Source organism: Rana temporaria, chromosome 6 (genome assembly GCF_905171775.1).
Source record: "Rana temporaria chromosome 6, aRanTem1.1, whole genome shotgun sequence".
NCBI lineage: Eukaryota > Metazoa > Chordata > Amphibia > Anura > Ranidae > Rana > Rana temporaria.
In genome coordinates, this window is record NC_053494.1 from 115363982 (window position 1) to 115390369 (window position 26388).

Sequence of the window (26388 nt, forward strand, 5' to 3'; positions counted from 1 at the left end):
CGATACCTCACGTGTGGTTTGAACACTGTTTACATATGCGGGCGCTGCTCACGTATGTGTTCGCTTCTGCGCGCAAGCTCTCCGGGATGGGGTGCGTTTTCTGGCGCCTAAGTTTTTTAGCTGGCTCCTAGATTCCAAGCAAATTTGTCAAACCCTGGCGTAACTGATTCCAAGAATCAGGCGCATAGATACGATGGCTCAGACTCAGAGTTACGACGGCGTAACTCGTACGTGAATCCGGGCCAGTGTCTGCTGGGAAACCGGGGATGAGAGAACGTCCATGATAGGCGGAACTGGGTCTACTGAGAAACGCCTATCATGGAAGGGACCAGGAGGAGACCGTGAGTTTTAAAACAATGAATGGACGCCTGCGGCCTGTCAATTTCAGGTAAACCGACAATGGGCACAGTGAGGATGGGCACAGTGAGGTTGCAATGGGCATGCTTGACCCGCTTTTACTCTTACAGTAGCTGCTGCATTTCCTACCATAGGCTTATACTCGAGTCAATATGTTTTCCCAGTTTTTTGTGGTAAAATTAGGTACCTCGGCTTATAATCGAATATATACGGTATATATTTTTCTGTTTTATATATATATACACATTTTTCATAAATGTTAGTAATTTTAGGTTTAGATGCACGATTTTGTGCATATTTTTCACTGATGAATTCAGTTCAGGATTGATTTGATTTTTCACAATAGGATTTAAAGGGACAGTGCACTTTATTTATTCAAACGATTTGCTGTTGGTCCAGTGTCTGGGTTATGAAAGTTGCAGCAATCCAGATTTTTTTTTTTTTTTTGAGCCAAGAGCAAGATTTTTCTTCAAATTTGCAGGTAAATAACATGCATAAAGAGAAGTAAAATTTGTATATCATTTTATTAATAATTTGGTGGGATTGGTGTTCTGGCGACAGGGTCCCTTTAAAAAAAAAAAAAACCACGTTGAGAGCTTAAATAAAATATAGATAGATCAAATATCGTAGAATCAAGCGCCATGTGTCCAGTGCAAGGAAACTGATAACTGCATTATCCTTATTTTATCCACTCCCAACATTCTATTTTTATACGACATGGCTGAACAAAAGTAGTTTTTATTTTCCCACTGAAATCTAATTTCCTCTTGCAAGACAACATTGTTTCCCTTCCTCTTTTCACTCAAAACTAAAAAGGAACATATGAACAATGGAAAAGACTGGTTGTACACAAACAAAAAGGTTCATAGAATGGAATGTTTTGTGCAAAGCAGATACATAAACAGACATATTATTAGGCCCCTTTCACACTGGGGAAGGATGTGCGGTGGCGATATAGCGGTGTTATACCGTCGGAATTGCGGCAGTATTCGGCCACTAGTGGTGCGGTATTAACCCCCACTAACGACTGAAAAAGGGTTAATACTGCTGGCAATGCGCCTCTGCAGAGGCGCACTGCCGGCGGTATTACCGCGGTTTCCCATTACTTTCAATGGGAAGGAGCGGTGGAGGAGCCGTAAACACACCGCTCGTCTCACCGCTCCAAAGATGCTGCTGGCAGGACTTGGAGTGGTCCCGCCAGCGCATCGCCTCAGTGTGAAAGCCCTTGGGCTTTTACATTGAGAATGCAGTGCAGTATTTAGGTGGTATTTTTAGCGCTAAACTGCCTGAAAAACTCCCCAGTGTGAAAGGGGCCTTAAGGAAGTACAAAGTATATTAACCCATAACAACCAGGGGTCATTAGACATGGTCACTGTCTTATTAAAATTGCGTGAAAATATAAATCTTGATTTATAGCATATATACAGTCAAATGTAAAATGATATTAAATGCTTAAGGCAGGGTTTGACAAATTTGCTTGGAATCTAGGAGCCAGCTAAAAAAGTTAGGAGCCAGAAAACGCACCCCGTCCGGACGAGCTTACGCGCAGAAGCGAACACATACATGAGCAGCGCCCGCATATGTAAATGGTGTTCAAACCACACATGTGAGGTATCGCCGCGATTGGTAGAGCGAGAGCAATAATTCTAGCCCTAGACCTTCTCTGTAACTCCAAACATGCAACCTGTAGATTTTTTTAAACGTCGCCTATGAAGATTTTAACGGGTAAAAGTTTGTCGGCATTTCACGAGCGGACGCAATTTTAAAGCGTGACATGTTGGGTATGAATTTACTCGGCGTAACATTATCTTTCATAATATTTAAAAAAACGGGGATAACTTTACTGTTGTCTTATTTTTTAATAAAAAAAAAAGTGTCATTTTTTCCCAAAAAAGTGCGCTTGCAAGACCGCTGCGCAAATACGGCGTGACAGAAAGTATTGCAACGATCACCATTTTATTCTCTAGGGTGTTAGGATAAAAAATATATATAATGTTTGGGGGTTCTAATTAGAGGGAAGAAGATGGCAGTGAAAATAGTGAAAAATTACATTAGAATTGCTGTTTAACTTGTAATGCTTAACTTGTAATACCAACGGCCACCACCAGATGGCGCCAGCACACACAAGGAAGAGCTGGGGACTTCACAAAAAAAAACTTTTTTTTTTTGTTTTGTTTTTTGCCCACCTTCCAAGCCAAGTCGCCAGGATGCTATTTCTAGTCGCCATGGCGACCAGGATTTGTCGAGTCCTGCCTGTAGCACATTTACTGCTGCAGGTTGACCCTCCTGTGCAGTATCACGAATATATACATGATTTTGCACTTCTGCCTAGGGGGTGCATGCGCTGCCGGTGGTGCGTTTCTGCAGTGATTACTCACAGCAAAAGCCAATCTGCGGGTGCCAGGCATTGGATGTCCGCCGGCACCCACTGTAAACAAGGCAGATCTCCGTTCTGACAGAAAGGGGGGGGGGATGGATTTTGTGTCCCAGCAAAGCAGGGCCAGTGTTATTAGTATAGTGACAGTGCATATTTTTTAGCATTGATCACTGTATTAGTGTCACTCGTTCTCACAAAGTGTCAAAAGTGTCAGTTAGTGCCCGACTTAATATCGCAGTGATGCTACAAGTCGCCGATTGCCTCCATTACTATAGATAAAAAATCCGGTATATATAGAATTGTAGACGCTATAACTTTTGCGCAAACCAAACTATATACGCTTATTGGGATTTTTCTTAACAAAAATATGTAGCAGAATACATATTGGCCTAAATTTATGAAAAAAAATATTTTTATTTTTAATTGAATATGTTTAATAGCAGAAAGTAAAAAATAAATAAATAAATAAAAAAAATATTTTTATTTTTGTTTATGGTGCAAAAAACAAAAACAGAGGTGATAAAATACTCCCAAAAGAAAGCTTTATTTGTGTGTGGGGGGGGGGGGGGGATTTATAAATGTTTTTTAGGTACAGCATTGCAATTATCAGGTAAAATAACTTAGTGCTGTATCACAAAAAATGGTCTGGTCATGACAGGGTTTAAATCTTCCGGAGGTCAAGTGGTTAAAAGAAGTACTGTATGGATTCACAAAAACACAATAGTAAAGGGTTATATGCAACAATAAGTGTCACATAAATGTCTAGGCAGTACAGCAAAAAGTTCATGGAGTCCAATAGAAGTATTAGGGATAACTTCCCGCTGATTTCAATGCACGAGAGACTGAAGTATCTCTAGGCAAACAGATAAGAAGTACAGCAGGGTGCAATCTGAGTGTAGTACATTTACGTATTTATTGTGGTGAAAAGACAAATGGCAACGGATATTGTGACAGTTAAAATCACAGCACATACTACAGTAAAAGCTTAGAGTGGACATTCTCACATCATGGAATCCCAGACCAGGATAGAAACTGGGTGGATTAATGGATACACCTGCAGGACCAAGAGAACACACCGGAGGGCGCCAAACAAAGTGCAACATTAAATGTACTGAGAAACTTGGCACTTTGTGCCAATAAATACGTTCATATGCTACACTCAGATTGTGCCCTGCTTTTCTTATCAATTCACAAAAAAGAAGCATACTCACGGAGATGGCTGCAGAATGGATCCAAAGCTGCAACTATCCCCCACCAAGAACTGAGCAATCAAAGACTGATGACCGCTCAGTTCTGTCTTCAGTGAGCAGAGAGGCTGTGACTATCAGTCACCACCATGTGTTCTGCCCCTCCAGCAGCAGACTGTGGAGGGGCGACTGACTCAGGCTCTCAGCAGCCCAGTGAGGCTGAGCCAGCTGCTGGTCATGCATTTGGGTGGATCCCGACATTGTCGGAATCCCTGCCAAACCTGGACCGTCCCTGCGACGTCAGCTGACAGCAGGCTTTAGCCCGCTGTTGGCTGAATCTGGGACACAGGAGCACAAAACAAAGTGCACTGCGATTCCCCAGAAGTAGGGGCAAGAAAGCTTTGGCCATACTTTTACATTTCCCCCTTGTATTGCAATCATTTCTAGCCTACAGCTATCTGAATGATTGTAAAGTTTTTAAACCCACTTTGTGAACATCCCACACATTTCCTTTCTTACAGCCATACTAGGCCTGGGTTCACACTAGATGTGGTGCGAATTTGCTGCGGATTCGGCATTGCATCTAAATCGCAACCCATCCATTCAACCCGATTGCAAAGTATATGTTACGTAAACAACATCATGCAATCGGTTTGCAAAACGCAGCACAATTTGCAGAATTGCCATCCGATCCTGGTACAAAACACACACACACACAAAAACAAAAAAAGGTCCTGCACCAGTTTGGTGTGAATGCGGTGCAATTTGAGCCATACAAATCCATGGCTCAAATCGCACCCCCAGAGACACCACATGTAATGCGCACAGAAATGTGCTGCGATTCCTGTGCGGATTACACGTGGTGTCCCAAACATGTTATGCATAAAAGAGAAGTATGGGTTAAAACATTTTTTAGATTCATACTTACCTCGGTGGATGGAGCATCAGATCTGTCCCCCGCCATCCCTGCACTGAGAACTGAGCCACCGAACATTGCTGATGGCTCGGTTCTCACAGATCCCCGAGAGGAAAGCCGCCGATTGTCAGTCAGCGGCTTTCCTCTCTGCTTCTCCACACTTATTGGAGCGCCGAGCAGTGGAGGGGCGGGGAGAGGCTGTCTCAGCGGCTCGTGGGCAGCTGGCGGATCCCGACTTGGAAGTCGTGATGACGCGCTGCCCCGACTGATGGCAGTGACGTCAGCGGAGAGCAGACTTCAGACCGCTCTCCACTGAAAACAGGTCACAGGAGTGCAAAATTAATTGCACTCCTGTGACCCATAGGAAAAGCCCAGCCTAAACTTCTCCTTTAACTGCTCTGTGCAATGACTTTGCATAGTACAGCCCTGATCCTCCTATTCTTGAGCCCCCTGCAGGTGCTCCCGACTCCTCCTCTTCTCCGAGTGTCCCCATAGAAAGCTGCTTGCTATGGGGGCACTCATGTGTCCATAAGACACACAGAACAAAGCTCAACCTGGCCCCCCATTCCCTCCTTACTGGTTGATTGACAGCAACGAGAGCCAATGAGGAAACAGAGGCCTGGGAGAGTAGCTGCTCTCTGGCACATTGCTGGATCAGGCTCGGGTAAGTATGGGGGGGTTGCGCTAAAGTTTATTTTACCTTCATGCATGAAGGTAAAAAAGTCTTTAGAACCACTTTATATTCTGTGACACGTATTCACTATGCCCTTTGAGTAGACACTGCTGTGTCACACCATTTTACAGAGCCTGCTGAACCACAGAGGTGCTGAGAGGAGAGTGAGGAAGTGGAGTAAGTACAGAAATCACTGATTACAGACAGCAAGGTACCATGGGATATATAGTTCTTGGAAATTTAAAGTAGTAGGCTTTTTTTTTTACTAGTAATGGAGATTTTAACTGCTTGCCAACCAGCGCACGACTATATATGTCGGCAGCATGGCATGGACAGGCAGAAGGATGTATATATATGTCCCCTTTAAGAGTGCGGCATTGTGGACGTGTGCACCGCAAGCCCGACTGCGGATCCCGTGGATTTGATCGCCTCAGAGATACCCACGATCGTTTCATGGTAAGGAAGAACGGGGAGATGCTAATGTAAACAAGCATCTCCCCGCTCTGCCTGGTGACAGTGATCACCGCTTCCTGTAATCAGAAGAGGTGATCACTGTCTTGTCACGTGTAGCCCATCCCCCCTACAGTAAGAATCACTCACTAGGGCACACTTAACCCCTACAGTGCCACCTAGTGGTCAACCCCTTCACTGCCAGTGTCATTTTCACAGTAATCAGTGCATTTTTATAGCACTGATCTTTATAAAAATTACAATGGTCCCAAAAATTTGTCAAAAGTGTCCGATGTGTCTGCCATAATGTCGCAGTCACGATAAAAATAAAAAAAATCGCCGCCATTACTAGTAAAAAAAAAGAAAATTATTTATAAAAATGCCATAAAACTATCCCTTATTTTGTAGACGCTATAACTTTTGCGCAAACTGATCAATAATAATTTTTTGGGGATATTTATTATAGTGAAAAGTAAAAAAGATTGATTTTTTCAAAATTGTTGCTCTATTTTTGTTTACAGTGCAAAAAGTAAAAACCGCAGAGGTGATCAAACACCACCAAAAGAAAGCTCTATTTGTGGGGAAAAAAGGACGTGAATTTTGTTTGGGAGCCACGTCGCACAACCGCAGCCATGTCGCAATTGTCAGTTAAAGCGACACAGTGCCGAATCACAAAAAGTGGCACGGTCATTTGGCTGCATAATGGTCCGGGGCTTAAGTGGTTACGCAGGACTGCGACATTGCAGACGGAGCGAACACTTTTGACACTTGTACTGCGATCAGTGCTATAAAAATGCACTGATTTCTGTGTTAATGTCACTGGCAGGGAAGGGGTTAACACTAGGGGCGATCAAGGGGTTAAATGTGTTCCCTCATGTGTTTTTCTAACTGTGGGGGGATGGGACTGACCGGAGGAGGAGACATATTGGTGTTCCTGATCACTAGGAAAAGCAGATCTGTCTCTCCTCCCCTGTCAGAACAGGGATCTGTCTGTTTACACTGACAGATCCCTGTTCTGTTATTCGAGCTTGCGATTGTGGGTGGCCGACGGACATCACAGCCACCGGCATCTGCATTGGTTCCTCCCCTGTGCGGCTTAAAAGTGCCGACATACATCTATGGTGATTTGTGGGAACGTGCCGACCTGCTGCAGTATAATGATGGCGGCTTGGTGGCAAGTGGTTAAAGCGTTTGTTAACCTATACAATTGGTTCCTGTTCCCTTATAAGCATGTTATACAGCACAGTGTTTGCGCTGTGTAATGTGGCCCCCTGCAATACCTAAAAAACCTGGCTGATCTTGCCAGTTTTCTGCCCCCCTTGTAAACTGACCAAGGTGTATTATGGCTGCTGAGCACTGACATGGTGGTCCGTTTACGTGCCTCCATCATCCGCAGCTCTCCTGTCCTCCTCGCCCCCCTCCCTCCCTGTCGGCTCCTGCTGCTGAAATAACATTTAATACTTTATATAATGTGTGCTTCTGTGTTCTATTACAAAAATTACGATTATACCTCATTTCATAGCGCCGCTCATGTGATCCGCCGGCGCTCTCATCCTGACTGACATCACCGGGGGAATCTCGGTCCCACCCACTGAATCTGTCAGACGGGGAGAGGAGAGAGCCGACGGGTCACGTGAGCGCCGATCTGTGCTCTGAAATAGGGTACAATAGTCATTTTTTTTTATAAAACACAGACACAGAAGCACATATCCTTAGGAGACCAGGAGGATTAGATAAAGTCCTTACAGTGGGTCCACAACCACTTTAAGGCTGCATTCACACCTGAGCGTCGGTCGTTCGGTCGTTTTTTTCCGGCGTTTTGTCACGCGTATTCATGCTTATTTGCGCGTTTGCATACAGCGTCGTCCGACGTTTTTGTACTTCGACGTTTTTTATTTTAGCCAATAGGAAAAATTATCATCTTTTCATCACTTGTTGCTATGTTGGTAGATTTTTTCAATCTTCTGCATGGGCGACAAGTTCTATTGATTAAAGCGACGAAACGCCCATAGAAAACGCCCGTTGTCGCGCAAGTCGCTTGAATCGAGCGTTTCCATTACTCTCTATGGGAAATGGAAACGCTCAAATACGCCCAAACCGCCCGATACGCGTGACAAAAAAGGGTCCGGGACTTGTTTGAGCTTCAGGCGATCGTCGTTTCAGCGTTCGGCGTTGAGATGTGAACAGTCTCCATAGAGATTAATGTAATTTCGACCCTCCGGCGTATTGTAGCGTCGCGCTTCAGGCGTTAAAACGCCTAGGTGTGAATGGAGCCCAAGTGGATAATCTTGCAGGTAATGCTGTTGTACTCCCTGCAGCCATTGGCTCACTACCGCTACTAGATCTGGTCACAGTGCACATATCACCATTTTATGACACTAACCTTAACCTATTAGCACTGGCATAACAGGTTAAGAAAAAGTATGTCAGAACCACGCCAGAAATGATAGCCAGCCCCAGGGTGTGTGTAGATAATGTGTCTATTTCTGGATCTCACTGTGCTGACAGATTTGTAAGTAGGGAATTACAATCTCGTTATAGCACATACCACATTCTGTCCCTTGGATCTGTGCAAACTATACATTGCAAAGACTTATAGATTAGATAAAAAAAAATCTGAAAAGATAAGCAGAAATAAGTGATGTGATAAAGAGAAAAATGTGAAATAAAAAAAGACAGAAACAAAAGGTTGCATAGTAACAAGACGCTGCCATCCATGCAGGGCAAAGTCACTGCTGTTCTGGAAAGGTCATCATCTGACCCTCTTTTACTACCCTTCATCTGCGCTCCCATGTAGCACCTGGCCAAAAAAAAAAAAAAAATTACCTGGTATTCCTGGTTATGGGATAGCATGGGACCTGCTCCCCAATGACAGTGTCCAGGCCTAACAGGCAGTTGCTAAAACCAAGTACAGTCACATGACCATGGGAAAAGGGGAAGTTACCGCTCCAGGCAGATCCAAATTGTGATAGATGCATAACTATGATAAAACACTAAGTGTAGTGTGAAACGCGTCAGATGCTCAGTTTGCTGTGGTTTGTGGTGCTTTTCCTGTTTTTACGAATAAAGGCAACAGTGCGGCTGTCCAGAAAATATTTATTTTTATTCACATGACCATGGATGTGATGTTACCGCTTTCCTGTGCTGCAAGGAGTTTGAGAGATCACCATTAATGTGAGCATAAGGCCCTTTCACACTTGTGACTGCAAAGTTACATGTCAAGTTTTATTCCATGATTTCCAATGAGTACCATTTATATCTGTGCAACTTCAAGTCGCACAGACTTTAACGTAGTCCCTGTACTACTTTGGTCCGACTTTGATGCGAGTTGAGGTCCATAGACCTCAAGCTTACTGAGGCATTCCCTGAATCGCAGCAACAATTGTGCGATTTTCAAGTCACAGCAGTGAGAAAGGGGCCCAAGGGAATCAGGGGATGCCCCTTGCAGATATTGTCACTTTGCCCTCCATGTCAGCAGACATTATTTAAAATCAATAAAAACAACAAGGATTATACTTACCTGCCCCAATCTTCTTCTAGAGTGCTCCAGGCTTCTCCTCTTCAGCGAGTGCTGCTTTCCATGGGCGGGGTCGCTCTGTCTGCATCTAGTGACACAGTGGACGGCTTTGCACCACCCCCCACTCCCTCATCACAGCATTTGATTGACAGCAGTGGGAGCCAATGCTATCAATCTGCCCAATGAGAAAAAAAAAAAACTTTGAAATCAAAATGAGAAAATGCAAAGGGTTCTAGGACTGCAACTAACGATTATTTTCATAATCGATTAGTTGGCCGATTATTGTTTCGATTAATCGGTTAATAACCTTAGAAAAAATAATTTTGTTGCGATTTGCATTTTTTTTCTTTTTTAGGCCAATTTGTTGTTGGGCAGATTAAAAAACGCAAATTGCCCCAAAAACACATTACATGCTTTTCTGCAGCTTCTCCGTTGAAGTATATTGAACCAAAAAAAATAAATAGCACTGTTTTGCTTTAAAAAAAAAAAATAAAAAAAAAAAAAGTCCTTGGCCTTTCCAAATACACAGCAGCTGAAAAAATCATGCATGTGAACGTGTCCCATAGGAAACCATGTAAATTAACTGTAGTGTGTTTCTGCAACAAAAAAAAACACCTGAAAACAGAGGTGTGACCCAGGCCTAAGATGTTTAGTAACATAATGGGGTTAAAAAAACTAACATTAGTACAAAAAGAGCAAATAATCGCTACTGTAAGGCAGGGCTCGACAAATCCTGGTCGCCAGGGCAACTAGAAATAGTGTCCTGGCGACTTGGCTTGGAAGGTGGGCAAAAAAAAAAAGCTGGCACCATCTTGTGGTGAGCCGTTGGTATTACAAGTTATTACCACCAGATGTGTAAGCTGGCGCCATCGGTGGTGGCCGTTGGTATTACAAGTTAAGCATTACAAGTTAAACAGCAATTCTAATGTAATTTTTCACTATTTTTCAATGCCATCTTCTTCCCTCTAATTAGAACCCCCAAACATTATATATATTTTTTATCCTAACACCCTAGAGAATAAAATGGCGATCGTTGCAATACTTTGTCACGCCGTATTTGCGCAGCGATCTTACAAGCACACTTTTTTGGGAAAAAAATTACACTTTTTTTAATTAAAAATAAGACAACAGTAAAGTTATCCCCATTTTTTTTTTATATTATGAAAGATAATGTTACGCCAAGTAAATTCATACCCAACATGTCACGCTTCAAAATTGCGTCCGCTCGTGGAATGCCAACAAACTTTTACCCTTTAAAATCTTCATAGGCGACGTTTAAAAAAAATCTACAGGTTGCATGTTTTGAGTTACAGAGGAGGTCTAGGGCTAGAATTATTGCTCTCGCTCTACCAATCGCGGCGATACCTCACATGTGTGGTTTGAACACCGTTTACATATGCGGGCGCTGCTCACGTATGTGTTCGCTTCTGCGCGCAAGCTCGTCGGGACGGGGTGCGTTTTCTGGCTCCTAACTTTTTTAGCTGGCTCCTAGATTCCAAGCAAATTTGTCAAACCCTGCTGTAAGGGGTTCATTATTTACTGTGTGACAGTGAAAGTAATATTTACAGTAGCGATTTGCTCTTTTTGTACTATAAAGGGCAATTTTTTTTTTTTTTTTAACCCCATTATGTTACTGGCCAATTAATTGGTTATGAAAATAGTAATCGATTAATTTCATAATCGATTAGTTGTTTCAGCCCTAAAGGGTTCCCTGAATGGTGCTCTTGCGAAGCGAGCGACCTCCCCTCCTGTGTTCAGCAAGGCAGCTGCTTGGAGCAGGACCCGGAAGCCAGTAGAGATCAGTGTGCGACTACATCAGTGATTTCCAGCTTCAAGGGGCATTTGCCACGCATGGTACCTCCAGCAAAGAGTTACACTGGTTCAAGCTGGGCCAATAGAACTATGCCAAAACCTCCATACCCGGAGTTTCTCTTTAAGCCCTGGATCACAACAGTGCGGCTTTGAAGGCGCGCAAATTCAAAGCCGACTATTAGTGCGATTTCATGTGCGGCTTGCTGACATCTGTGTGACTTCATCTTCATCTAACAGATGTCAATACACATCGCACTGAAAATAAATAAATCGCACAAAAATAGTGTGGGAACCTTTTTCAAAGTCGCTGCGACTTGATTCGTTCCATTACCACAAATGGGGTGCGACTTGTCATGCAACTTTGAACTGTAAGAGCCGGTTCACACAGATGCGACTTGAAGTCGCGCGACATGTCAAATTACATTGCCGTGAATGAGAGCCGTCTTAATGTACACTACTGAAGTCGCTCCAACTTCAGAAAAGGTTCCTGTACTACTTCTAGGCGACATGTACCCATAGATTTCAATGAAAGTCGCCTCCAAGTCGGATCCCCTGTCTTAACTGAAGCAACTTTCCAGGAAGTAAAAATCGTTTTCTCGGCAAACCCCTCCCTCCCACAGAGCTGATTTGCTCTTTGATTGGCCACTGACAAAGTCCCCTGTCCTGGAGGCAAATTCAAGCCGCGCTGTGGTTCGTGCTCAAGTCACGCTGAGGTCACCTTGCAAAGTCGTGTTGCCCTTGTGTGAACCAGCTGTCAAAATAACAAATGTAGATCTTTCTGAAATCTTCTACTTGTCCTCTTCCAGAGGCGTTGCAAGGGGGGTGCGGTCCGCACCTGGGTGACACCCGCAAGAGGGGTGACACCATCCCGATTTAAAAAAAAAAACATTTGTTTTAATTTTTTTTTTTAGCTGACATGTGAAAAATGGAGAGAAAGAAGAAGGGCTAGAACGAACAAGAAAGATGGATAGGGAGAGAGAGAAAAGGGGAAGAAAGGAGAAGAGAGAGCAAACAGTAGGGTAAAAAATATTTGAAAAATGTTATTGGGGGGGTGACACCATATTTTACCGCACCAGGTGACACCAACCCTAGTGACGCCACTGTCCTCTTTAGAAACACAGCTCTACAGAGTTGTGCTTTAGGATTTGTACAGAGTTCTATGGAACAGGGGGAGCAACTCAGCTCTGCAAGTAATTTGACTTTCAGCTATTCAGTTGTCTAAACAGGCCTTTTCCAGCAATACGGTAATGATTAGCAGACTACTCATCTACTGGAAAGAAAATGAAATATGCATACATAATATTTCCCCAAAAACATTTTTAGTCCTGCACAACAGCAGAAAATTTGATCAAAACATTCCGATTAAAATATTTCTTCAAAATAATTACCTTTAAAAAATTTAAAATAAATAAGAAAAAATTAAACCAAACTTATTTTTTTTAATTTGACAGGCAAACCCCCGTGGGAACCATGGGAACAGGATGCCTCCTAATCAGAGTTCTGCTGGATTTGCTATGGCAGACCTTACATGTCCTTTGATAGAGAAGTAAAGCAGAGACTATTATTAATCACATGATGTATTCACGCCGTTGTGTTCCCTCCAGCCATCTCATCCCTTGGCTGTGTCCTTGCAGCAGCTGTGCTGCCATTACAGATTGGAAGCTGCTGGAATCGGAATACTAAACAGACCATATGTAGCTTCCTACAGTCACACAGATCTTGGTAACGGCCTGTATTCCCCCCCCCCCCCCCCTTCATCACCAAGGCCATTTTTCAGGGCTTGACTGACAATTACTCAGCCATGCCAGCACTGTACTCAAATATATATATTTTTTATATAATCTTTATTTATGAAAGACAGTGCAATACATCACAATAAACATTTGCCAAAGGTGTCGACGTCAAATGTTGCACTAGTAATTTTTTTTTTTCCATAAAAAAATATAAGAACCTAAACTCCTCCAAACCCCACCCCCCCCCCCCCCCCCCACAAATCAAGGCAGCCACCCCATGGTGGCATAAGGCTGCATTCACACCTAGGCGTAGGCGATTTGCGGTGTTTTTTACCGCGATTTTCGCTGGAGGGGTGATTACACATTGTGTAATATGGCCGAACGCCGAAGACGCCTGAAAAAAAAAAAGGGTCAGGGACTTGTTTTGAGCTTCAGGCGTTTCAGCGTTCGGCGTGGAGATGTGAACCATCTCCATAGCCGACAATGTTAAATCACCCCTCCAGCGTATTGCAGGCTGCAATAGCGGCGGGCGTCGGGCGTGAAAACGCCTAGGTGTGAATGGAGCCTAAAAGGTGCCAACCCCTGGAACAGGTCGGGTGCCTCATGGTGGCAGACAGAATCCGTCGGGCCAACCGGCTCGTCCACATCTCACCCATCACCTGGTAGCTGAACAGACAAACCATCCTTAGACAGATGGCCAGGGCAAGTTAAAACAACCCCTTCCTTACCGAGTCATTGTAAAATGACGTCAGCAGGAACCCGCCCTCTGAGTGGACGTCATATGTTAAAAAAAAGAAGGACCAAGCCGCTTGCTATGGGGGCACACATGCTGAACCAGGGCTGTGTGCATACATAGAAAAACACAGCGTGGCTTGGCCACACCCCCGCTCTCTCCTCTGATGATTTGATTGCCAGCAGGAGGAGCCAATGGCTCCCGCTGCAATTAGTGCAATCTGTAAGAGAGAACTGCAGCCTGGCACAGTGCTGGATCGATACAGGACTCAGGCAAGCGTTACGCTGGGTTCACACTAGTGCGAATTGGATGTGGGTTTCTCCACATCCAATCTGAATGACAAGAGTGTGCCCAGCTCTCAACGAAGCCAGTTCACACATCTTTGTGTAAAGTCACAGTCACTAAAAAAAAAAAAAAACGCTGATCACCGCTATGAAAAAAAAGGACGTCAATTTTGTTTGCGAGCCACGTCGCACGGCCACACAATTGTCAGTTAAAGCGACGCAGTGCCGAATCGCAAAAAGTGACCTGGTCTTTGGCCAGCGAAATGGTCCGGGGCTGAAGTGGTTAAAAGATGTTCAATAGAGAAAGTAATTACAGCAATTCCTGAAACAAGAAAAAGATAATCCTAACAGATCTTGCCATAAAAACAAGCAATGCAAGTTCCCCTCCCCCCACCACACTTCCTGTGCTGCTCACAAATCGCACACAATGCAGCTCAGAATAAACCAATCCCTTGCCACGTGACAACTCCAATTAAGCGGCGGCAGTTCCACTGACAACCAGGACATCCTGCTGGCTGGAGAGATGTGTGCAGGGCAGCTTTACACACAATATCGCACAATGACATCTTATTTCCTAAACAGCTCTTGCTGCCAAGCATGCCAACCCAGGGTTCTGGAAGGCTTTTGTCAGCACCATGCCAGTCTCCTTTCAGTGCGGACTTTAGCTCAGCGAGTACAGTCGGGGATTATCCCTTTTCAAGTCAATTTAATTACTTTAGTCTTATAAGAGGCTTGGCATTGAAGCTTAAAGATTAGAAAGCTGGATAGTCTCTAGAATGCATAAGAAGGAAGCCAAAAGTGTGCTGACTAGTCACCAAACATGAGGTGTGGGCACCTAGAGGTTCTTCCATACAAGCCCTGAATTAAAGAGAACCTGTCACCTAAAAATCACATTGCCCCTATGTGATAAAAAAAAATAAAAAAATAAAGTTAAGCAAAAAATAAGTGGTTTTTTTTTTTGTGCAACAAAAAAAAAAAAGTTACACCCAACTACATAACCCCCCCCCCCCCCCCCCCCACACACACACACACAAACACACACATATAGGCGTGTATGAACGTAAAGACATGTGTCAGTGTTGCAACTATTGATTGCGATATACAGCTCTGAGCTGTGGAGGGGGCGGGGAATCAGTCCAGGCAACTGGCGGATCCAGACTTTATTGTCGGGATGACGCGGTGCTTGGACCAATATCCGTGATGTCAGCAGAGAGCGGACTTCAGCCTGCTCTGCTGAAAACGGGTAATGGGAGTGCAAAACGAACAATGAGCATTGGCTGGACTTCTCCTTTAAGGCCTCTTGCACACAGCTACCTAAAAACGCAATATGTCTAGGCATACAAGCATTTTTTTTTTGTAAATGCAGACTATTGTTTTCAATATGCCTGTACACACAAGCACATTAACATACACTGCGCATAGATCAGTAAAAAAAAAAAAAAAAAGAAATCTGAGTTGCCTGTCAGTATATTTTGCACATATACATGAAAACAGCAAAACGCCTGTAAAAGGAACAAGATTAACGCCCAGTGTGCATGGCCCCCTAAGTATATGTGGATCCTCTCCTTGTAAAACAACACAGTTTAAAATAGAAAAGAAAGGCAAAATGTTTGTGTATAGATATAAAACGTATTACAGTAAAACCTTGGTTTGAGAGCGTTTTACAAGACAAGCAAACATTTTTAATACATTTTGCCTTGATATACAAGTGATGTCTTGATATAAGAGTAGTGTCATGTCACAAGAGTATAAAAAAGAAGAGAGGAGACTCTAAGTGTAGCAATATGGTTACATTTAATGAAGGTACAACATTTAGCAACTCACATGGTTGATGATTAAAAGAGGCACATCTAAGTATGCAGGCATCCGGGGAAAATCTGTCCACATAGACCATCCTCTGCACCGCCATCAATGTCCTCCTTTCCACGAGTGGTTCAAGCTACGCTTTCAGATCGCTCTACTGCAGGGTAGTCTTCCCGGTCACGATTGCAGACTGATAGCGGTGAGAGTCAGCGGTGCGGAGGACAGTCTATATCAGGGATATGCAATTAGCGGACCTCCAGCTGTTGCCAAACTACAAGTCCCATGAGGCATAGCGAGACTCTGACAGCATCAAGTATGACACCCAGAGGCATGATGGGACTTGTAGTTTGGCAACAGCTGGAGGTCCGCTAATTGCTTATCCCTGGTCTATATGGATCGCTTTACCCCGGATGCCTGAATACTTAGATGTGTCTGTTTTATTCATCAACCATGTGAGTTGCTAAATGTCATATCTTCATTAAATGTAACCATATTGTTACACTTGGGCCCCTTTCACACTGGGGCGGGAGGCGCGGTGGCGGTATAGCGGCGCTAAAAATAGCAGCGCTATACCGTCGGAATTGCCACGGGATTCGGCCGCTAGCGGTGCAGTATTAACCCCCGCTTTTGGCCGATAAAGGGTTAAAATCGCCCCCACAATGCGCCTCTGCAGAGGCGCATTGCGGGTGGTATTACCGCGGTGTCCCATTGTTTTCAATGGGAAGGAGCGGTATACATACCGCTCCTCTCGCCGCTCCAAAGATGCTGCTTGCAGGAGATTTTTTTCTCTCCTGCCAGCGCATCGCCTCAGTGTGAAAGCCCTCGGCTGGGCAGGATTTTTTCAGGAGGTATTTAGGCGCTATTTTTAGCGCTGTACCGCCGGAAAAACTCTTTTATACCCTGTAGCTCCTGCTGGATTTTGCTTCTAATCTCCTTATGGATGGACATTTTATGGTTACACAACTTATCACATTGCTCTAATCTTTTTATATGAACTATAAACTGAAGGACCTATGAATAAATGGTTGTGGAATGAATCATTTGTGTTTCCATCATTTCTTATGGGGAAATTCACTTTGATATACAACAGTGCTTTGGATTACAAGCATGCTTCCAGAACAAATAATGCTCGCAATCCAAGGTTTAACTGTATAATTATTTTTCTTTTATTATTATAGATCACGTTATCTCTTCTCAGCTGCATAAGAGCTGGGGAGAAAGAGAAACAGCCGCACACCAAGCTTCGCAATGGGGCGTGTCAGCACAAACCTGATCATTGGAGGAGAGGCAGACTGTTCTCCCAACACAGCAAGAAAACTGGCCACACTAGAATTGATGTGCTGTTGTGCCTAGTGTGGTCAGTTTGAAATAGGAAAGCAGGGTAACTGGCAGGATCACCAGGTATTTCACAGGATACTTTTTCATACAATTACATAGTACAGCAGGCACATATCAGGAATAAGAGATGCTGGGGGTAACATATTCTTTAAACTGGCCTTACACTATACAATCTGGCTGCACAGCACAAACTTCTTTAGAGTTATCAAAACTATGTAGAATGAAGACACCTTACAGCAGGAGTCTCCAAACTTTCTAAACAAAGGGCCAGTTTACTGCCCTTTAGACTTTCTAAGGGCCGCATTGTGGCCAGTGGGAGTAGAAAAATGCTTCATCATACGAGTGGGGTGACTAGTGCCTATTGGTGTCAGTGGGAGGAATAGCGCCCAATCATTGGTGTCAGCAGGAGAAATTGTGCCCCATCATTAGTGTCTGTGGAAGGAATAGTGCCAATTGTTGGTATCTAGGGAAGGAATAGTGCCCCATCATTGGGGTCAATGGGTGGAATGTGCCCTATTGATAGTGTCAGTCTGAGGAATAGTGCCTTGTTTTGGGTGAGCAATAGTGCCCCAAGGGCCAGATAAAGGCAAACAAAGGGATAGGCCAGATAAAGGCAAGCAAAGCATCTGGCCCCCGGGCTACAGTTTGGACACTACTGCCTTACAGTGATTGAAAACCGCAGACATTAAATATGAACAAAGCATATCCTTCCAGGGTATGAACTTGTCTCAATTCTGAGCAGTGCCATTTCTGTCTGCTGCTTCATTCCTCTATCAGCATGAATCACTTCTGACACCAAGAGAAAAATTGTGACAGGAGAAGGACCTCCAGATGATTGACAGCCTCAGCTCTGTTCCTCCAATCAGCTCTCAAAGCCCTCCCCGTCACCTTTTTTCTCTTGGTGTCAGGAAAACTTGTCAGAAGTGATTCATGCTTATAGCAGAGGAACGAAGCAGCAGACAAATGACACTTATGCCCTGTACACACTATCGGAATTTCCGATGGGATAAAAATCCGATGGAAATTTTCTTTTGGAATTCCGTTCAAGCTGTCTTGCATACACACTGTCACACCAAATTCCGACCGTCTAAAACGCAGTGACGTAAAAGACTACGACGAGCCGAGAAAAATGAAGTTCAATGCTTCCGTGCATGCGTCGACTTGATTCTGAGAATGCGTGGGTTTTTTCTTCATCGGAGTTCCACACAAACGATTGGAATTTCCGAAAAAAAAACATGTTCTATTTCTAATCTCCGGCGGAAATAAAAGTCTGATGGGGCCCACACACGGTCGGAATATCCGATGAAAAAATTCCGTCAGGTTTTTTTTTTTACTTTTTGTTTTTTTTCTCAGCAAAAAGTGAAGTTACTCTTTAAGCGCTGGTTCATACCACAAAAACGCACTCCGGATCTGTTCCTGCATGCGCATTGTTTACGCAATCTAGCGCATTTTTGATGCATTTCCGGATGCCTTTTTCTTTTTCCATTGTACTGAGATCCAGGGCATTTTTGATGCGTTCCAGTGCATTTCTGGTGTGTATTGATGCAGTTTACCGCTTTCCAGTCCAGTGCAGGAAAAATTGAGCAGGTTCTACTTTTTTTTTCCTGAAACTGGAACGCCCTGGAACTGGTGTGAACTTTTCCATTGGAAACTATATAACCTACTTCCCATGCATTTTTCATGCAGAAATAAAACGCACTGTACTGCATGTGGTGTGAACTGTTCCTATATGCACATTGCTTTGTAACACGCCACCACCACCACGCCGCCAAAACACAAAATAGATGGAAATAGAGCTAAATATAAGACCTAGCAGTCATTCTTAGGGCAGAATACATTAAAGTATAACTAAAGACACTTGCTATAGATAGAGTGGAGGGGGACTAGAACACCTGTGACTTTGTATTGTATTCTGCGACTCTGTTAGGGAAATTCATCCTCTCTCTGACATTAATCATTATCACCCAAAGTGAAAGAAAAAACAAATTGGTTGTCACCAAAACAGGAATAGAGGGGACATCTTCAGGTTGGGACACTGGTTCAGGTGATACTTTATATTCCCATCGCACACATTCCTGGATGAGCGCGCAAATTTGGGTGCTGCAGCAAACAACCAGCTGCAGCACCCACATGCCTTCCTCAGGTATATGATGCCCGACGAAGGGGTCCTGCGTGACTCCGAAACGTTGCACTCTCCTTGTGATGTGATCATGCAATAAACTATCCATTTGGACGCTAATTATGTCGTTCCATTGTGTGCTGGCAAATATCTTCGTACTGGTTCGGGTGACACCCCCACTTTGGAGGGATTTAGGCTCGATTCACAGTACTGCAATGAGATTTTTCTGCAATTTTCAGTGCAATTATGCAGTGTAGGGTTGTCCCGATACCGATACTAGTATTGGTACCGATATCGAGCATTTGTGCGAGTACTTGTACTTGTGCTCCCGATGCCTGACCCGATACTTGCTCAGCGGACAGACTCAGTGGGCGAATCGGGTGGGCTGCCTCAGTGGGCGGAGTCAGTAGGCGGAGTGGGCGGGCTGTCTCAGTGGGCGAAGTCAGCAGGCCGGAGAGCGAGTCCTCACCTGCAGTAGAACTAGCTAGGTAAGCTGGCAGACTGCAGCCGCATCAGGATCGGTGACCGGACCGTCGCATTTGGTCGCTGTCAGCTTGGACATCCCGACGCCCATCTTGGCACACCCTGCACTTGGCCACAGTAAGCCAGCAGCTGACATCTCGTTACACCCAGCCCATATAGTTTGGGCCGGGTGCAACAAGATGTCTGCTGATACTTACTGATGCCGAGTGCAGGGTGTAACAAGATGGGCGCTGCAGCATAGCATTTCAAAATACTTTCCTCATGTCATTTATTGCTGCATTTCAGTGCCTGCCCATAAGTGGCAGCCACCTGTCAGTGCCATATGACAGTGCCAGTGCCCATAACTGTCACCTATCAGTGCCAGCCACCTGTCAGTGCCAGTGTCCATAACTGCCACCTGTCAGTGCCATCAGTGCCCATAACTGCCGCCTATCAGTGTCACCTGTCAGTGCCGTCCATCAGTGCCATCCATCAGTGCCAGCCACCTGTCAGTGCCCATCAGTAAGTGCCACCCAAACTGTCACATGGCATAAAAAAAAAGAAGAAGTATTGGTAATCTGTATCGGCGAGAACATGAAAAAAAAGTATTGGTAATCGGCGAGAACATGAAAAAAAAAAGTATCGGTACTTGTACTCGGTCCTAAAAAAGTGGTATTGGGACAACCCTAACGCAGTGTAACATTGATGCGACTTGGCTGCATTTTTACATATTTTAAAGTGATCAAGTCACACTGTAAATTGTATCAAAGCAGCACAGGAACCTTTTTACTAAACTGCATTGATTTCAATGGGCACCATTGAAAATAATGTAATTTCTGTTTTCATGCGATTCTATGTGACTCAAGTCACATTAGCATGGACCAGCACTTCCTCTCACTTCCAGCTTTGGGTATGGGACAGGAAGTGAAGGGAAATCTCCCCAACAGAACCGGGGTGATAACCCTCCCTATAATGCGCATCCACCTGCTCAGCATAGGATCTCTGCACTGATCCCCACTGAGCAGGCGGACAAGTCCATGATAGCAGAGCTGACACAGCCCGCTGTTCTCTATGGGGTGGTTGGATGGAAACACGTGGCCTGTCCTTTTCTGTCATCCGATCTGCCAGATGGATGGGGAATGGATCCTGTTTTTGGTGGACAGGATTGGATGCCGGTGGGTGTCCGCTGACGTCTGTCGCTCTATAAAGAACAATGGATGGCCCAATCATGTCTGCCGAAAAATACTGTCAGTCAGACCTGATTGGAGCGCCCGTGTCACACCAGAATAAAACGGGGGAAAAAAAGTTTTTCCTGTAGTTGTACTTTCATTATTCATAGGCCAGTCTGTAGATTTATGATAACACGGAATATATCCCAGGATTAGACTAATTCTATCCAATCAGTACAGAGCAGTCCTGGATGTGGATCAGAGGAGATGTGAGAAGAAGGTCACAGAATGATGATCTATGGAAGGCACATCATACAGGGACAATATGACACATGCCATACACAACCATAGAGGAGAAACCCATACAGAAACACAGCCATAGAGGAGAAACCCATACAGAAACACAGCCATAGAGGAGAAACACATACAGACCACAACCATAGAGGAGAAACACATACAGACCAGACAAGTCCAGGACACAGAGATGAGACCAGGACATGAATGATGTCACAGATCATCGATTCTATACAGCCTATGACAGCCGAATGACACCCACTAGTATCCCACACCGACACCATGAGCGCACACGCCCCACCCGGGGCGGGTCCATATATTACAGACAGCACACTACCTGTTCTGTGTCCAGCTCCCTCAGTACATCACTGCAGAGATACGGAAACAAGCCACACGCTTCATCACCCTGTCCACCCCAGCCCGCTCCACGGTTAATTCCTCTGCAACAGCCTAGCCTCGCTGTGGGTAGCGGTAGCCAAGCCTCGATCTGGAGAGCACTAACCAAGCCTCGATTTGGAGAGCACTAACCAAGCCTCGATCTGGAGAGCACTAACCAAGCTTCGATCTGGAGAGCACTAACCAAGCCTCGATCTGGAGAGCACTAACCAAGCCTCGATCTGGAGAGCACTAACCAAGCCTCGATCTGGAGAGCACTAACCAAGCCTCGATCTGGAGAGCACTAGCCAAGCCTCGATCTGGAAAACACTAACCAAGCCTCGATCTGGAGAGCACTAACCAAGCTTCGATCTGGAGAGTAGGTGTCAAGCTTCCATCTGGAGAGCAGGAGCCAAGCCTCGATCTGGAGAGCAGGAGCCAAGCCTCGATCTGGAGAGCAGGAGCCATGCCTCGATCTGGAGAGCGGAAGCCAAGCCTTGATTTGGGGAGCAGCGCCCAAACCGATTCTAGAAGATTGTTTCTCGACATTTTCTAAGTCAAGGCACCCTATACAATTCTGCATAATCTCAGGGCACCCCGTTCTAAAATGTAAAAAACGAAACTAATCTTTTTACATAATGCCACAGCAGGGGACATGCTAAAAGGAATGACAGAATGGAATGCCCACAGACTTTAGCAACAGCATCTGCTGCATACATACGACACCCAATGTTAGAGGTGGTGTATTCTTGCACCGTAAATACATCTTTGGCGTGTTCTATGCCTGCACACATTTGCTAATAGGTGTCCCTCGTTCCCATCCCAAAAAGTTGGGAGGTGTGCGGCAGTACAGACTAGTATTTTGATGTTTCTTTTCTCCCCTCGTTTTTTACCATCACTCGATGTGATACCATTGTTGACAGAGAGGGACAAGGGAGCGCAAACAAGAATGCAGTGCAGGTGCCCTACATGATCCATATCAACCAAGGACGTCATTGTTAGGATGTCGGTGACTAGATGGTTGTAATGGTGCACAATGAAAATCTGTGGCTCTGTGTAGCTAAAAGGCAGGCTTGATCTGCTGGCCTACCTCGCAAATGCAGAACTTGAGAACAAGGGAACAGTGACTTGCGGTGCATGTAGCACGCTGCACGCGACTACAAAAAGCGAGTGTGGCCAAATGGTAGGAGGGGCTAAAGAGCCATGGTCAAAAAAAGAAAATGGAATTCCTTTTACCTATGAAATATGTTTGGTTGCATTGTCACAAGCAAGAGTCTGTTAGACACATATAAACCTTAGCACAATCATAAAAAAAAAAAAGCTTCACTGTGATAAAGCATTGTCACTGTGCTAACCCTCTCATCATGTACCCACCGCTATTTCCCCGTTGGTGTGCTTCCCGTCACTGTGTCTCCTCCTCACTGTTTCCCCTCCTTATCCTCACTGCGTCTCTTCCTCACTGTGTCTCCTCCTCACTGTTTCCCCTCCTCATCCTCACGGTGTCCCCCTCCTTATACTCACTGTGTCTCCTCCTCACTGTGTCCCCCTCCTTATCCTCACTGTGTCTCCTCCTCACTGTTTCCCCTCCTCATCCTCACTGTGTCCCCCTCCTTATCCTCACTGTGTCTCTTCCTCACTGTGTCCCCCTCCTTATCCTCACTGTGTCTCTTCCTCACTGTGTCCCCCTCCTTATCCTCACTGTGTCTCCTCCTCACTGTTTCCCCTCCTCATCCTCGCTGTGTCCCCCTCCTCATCCTCACTGTGTCCCCCTCCTTATCCTCACTGTGTCTCATCCTCACTGTGTCCCCCTCCTTATCCTCACTGTGTCTCTTCCTCACTGTGTCCCCCTCCTTATACTCACTGTGTCTCCTCCTCACTGTGTCCCCCTCCTTATTTTCACTGTGTCTCCTCCTCACTGTTTCCCCTCCTCATCCTCACTGTGTCCCCCTCCTCATCCTCTTTGTGTCCCCCTCCTCATCCTCTTTGTGTCCCCCTCCTCATCCTCACTGTGTCCCCCTCCTTATCCTCACTGTGTCTCTTCCTCACTGTGTCCCCCTCCTTATCCTCACTGTGTCTCTTCCTCACTGTGTCCCCCTCCTTATCCTCACTGTGTCTCCTCCTTACTGTTTCCCATCCTCATCCTCACTGTGTCTCCTCCTTACTGTTTCCCATCCTCATCCTCACTGTGTCTCCTCCTTACTGTTTCCCCTCCTCATCCTCACTGTGTCTCCTCCTCACTGTTTCCCCTCCTCATCCTCACTGTGCCCTGCCTCATCATTACTGGGTCCTCTCCTCATCATCACTGTGCCCCCCTCCTCACTGTTTTCCCTCCTTGTCATCTCTCTGCCCCTCCTCACTGTGCCCCCGCCTCATCATTACTGAGTCCTCTCCTCATCATCACTGTGCCCTCTCATCGTCATCACTGTGCCCCCTCCTCAATGTTTCCCCTTCTCATCATTAAGGACTGCTTCTTGTCTCAGGATTGATTGAGAAATTCATGTGCCTGGCTGTGCAGGATGGGGGATAACCAACATTCACCAGTGGCTCCTGCGGGGGTAGTGCTACACCTGTATTTGGAAAATGACTTGTCACTGGATGGGAAGAGCCTTATGGTGAACTGACAGACTGGTTCCCCTTCAGCTTTTCTTTACTTTTGATTGCTAGCACAACAGTAGGCTTCAAGAACCACTATCGGACTGTATAGCGGCTATTAATCTGCCCACTGTCAATCCAAAGTAAAGTGGACCTGATGGGAAGTTCGTCTTTCATTTCCCCACCAGGCTCCACTCACCCCTACTACAAAACTTCTCAGCCATACGCCCATCAGTGAGATAGGGGCAGAGGCCATGGAGGGAAGTAAACACTGTGGGGGTTATTTACGAAAGGCAAATCCACTTTCCACTGAAAGTGCAGTCGCTGTAGATCTGAGGGGAAGCTCTGCTGATTTTATCATCCAATCATGTGCAAGCTAAAATGCGAAACCGGTCGAGGTCAATGGCTCCATTTGTGGGGTCTGTCCCAAATGTGTTTTATACTGTACATTGTTGTATGTAAATAAATATTGTTTTATTTCACCTTTATGGTCTTCTATCAGTGCCTCGAAAGTCCCAATCAACACCCCTCCCTTTTTTTGACCTGTGATTATTGACGCTAATTGGCCTCAAGCAGCCTTTGGTTCTTATTCATTAGGTCTTACCTTCTACAAGCTAAAATGCTGTTTTTTTATTTTCCTTGCATATCCCTCCCTGATCTACAGCGACTGCACTTGAAAGTGCACTTTCTGAGCACTTGTAGTGCAAAGTGGATTTGCCTTTCGTAAATAACCCCCTATGACTTTGGTGCGGCACCAACAAATTCATGTAATTGTCAGGACATCAATTAGGTGCAAGTCTGACACTTTCGGTGTTGTGCCCAGATGAAATTCTAAAGCAGTGGTTCTCAAACTGGGGTCGGGATCCCCTTGGGGGTCAAATGAGGATTTGCCAGGGGTTCCCAAAACCTGGGCTGTTCCTGAAGCCTGCAGCCGCCCACTCAGCCCCTTCACAGCTGCCCATTCAGTTCACGGCATAGCTGGGAGGCAGGGACTAGAGGTCAGCTGACTGGTGAGGAATGTGAAGTGGGAGGGACTGGAGGAGACCCTATCTGCTGATTTCAGCATAGGTGTCACTGCTACGAAAACCACAAAGTCGGAGACACAGTGAGTAACACTACCTGTGATTAGAGTTGCCCACAGTTCTCAGATCAGCACATGACCTTGATCAAGAGCGCCTAAGTTGGCTGATCCCAACTCCCCACCAGCACTGCCACTGATCCCAACTCCCTGCCAGCACTGCCACTGATCCCAACTCCCTGCCAGCACTGCCACTGATCCCAACTCCCTGCCAGCACTACTACTGATCCCAACTCCCCGCCAGCACTGCCACTGATCCCAACTCCCTGCCAGCACTACTACTGATTCCAACTCCCCGACAGCACTGCCACTGATCCCAACTCCCTGCAAACACTGCCACTTATCCCATACTGTTCACCAGGGAGTAAAAGAAGGAATAAAAATAGAGAATACATGGAATGGAGAGGAAAAGAGGAGGAGGAACTAAGAAAAAGGGAGAGAAAGAATAAGAGAAAGAACAAGAAAGACGTCTAGAGAGGGATGGGGATAACAAACAAGAAATTAGGATAGAGAGAGATAAAAGGGAAAGAAAGGAGAAAAAGGGAAAGGGTGGTACATCCTAAAATGTACTATAAGGGGTTTTAATATTGTACGTGTGGAAGGCACTCAGGGAGCGCTAAATGTCCGTGGATTAGGGGCGCAAATTACTTGTCTTACCTTGGGTGCCGACAACACATGATAGGAAAATAATTTTACCGTTAGGGGTCCCCACAACTTGGGAAATTTTATCAAGGGGTCACGGCACTAGACGGGTTGAGAACCACTGCTCTAAAGGTTGTCTATGACAATCCTTATGAATTTCTCTGTGTGATTCCCTGGTTAGAATTCTGGGGATGCATACAACACCTGTACTGCTCATTCGCCCTCGGAACCCTATTATTTATACAATGCTGATACTAAGGCAATGTGGAAACATTATGACTTTTCAGTTACAGCACTGGGCATGCATGAATGGGATTGGTGGGGCATGTGTGCCCAGTGCTCTTGGAGTTGCCTGAAGACTTCTGGGACATATGATAATTATATCCCAGGAGTCTGTGGGCAGTACACGCTACGTCATTCTCGCCTAGGTAAGAAAGACCAAGTGCAGGGATGTGAACAACAGAAAATATGCAAAGG

General features: G+C 45.2%; 1 protein-coding gene across 2 annotated transcripts in view; it reads right to left on the reverse strand.

Annotated features, from left to right (window-relative positions):
• The window catches only part of TRAK2 (trafficking kinesin protein 2), a 96774-nt gene extending 75082 nt beyond the window's left edge, over window positions 1–21692 (reverse strand). The window contains exon 1 of one of the 2 annotated variants that reach the window (XM_040357220.1): window positions 21562–21692. The gene's annotated coding sequence lies outside the window, so the exon portion shown is untranslated. The remainder of the gene's footprint in view (window positions 1–21561) is intronic. The other variant, XM_040357222.1, reaches the window with a different exon arrangement.
• Window positions 21693–26388: the final 4696 nt, after the last annotated feature.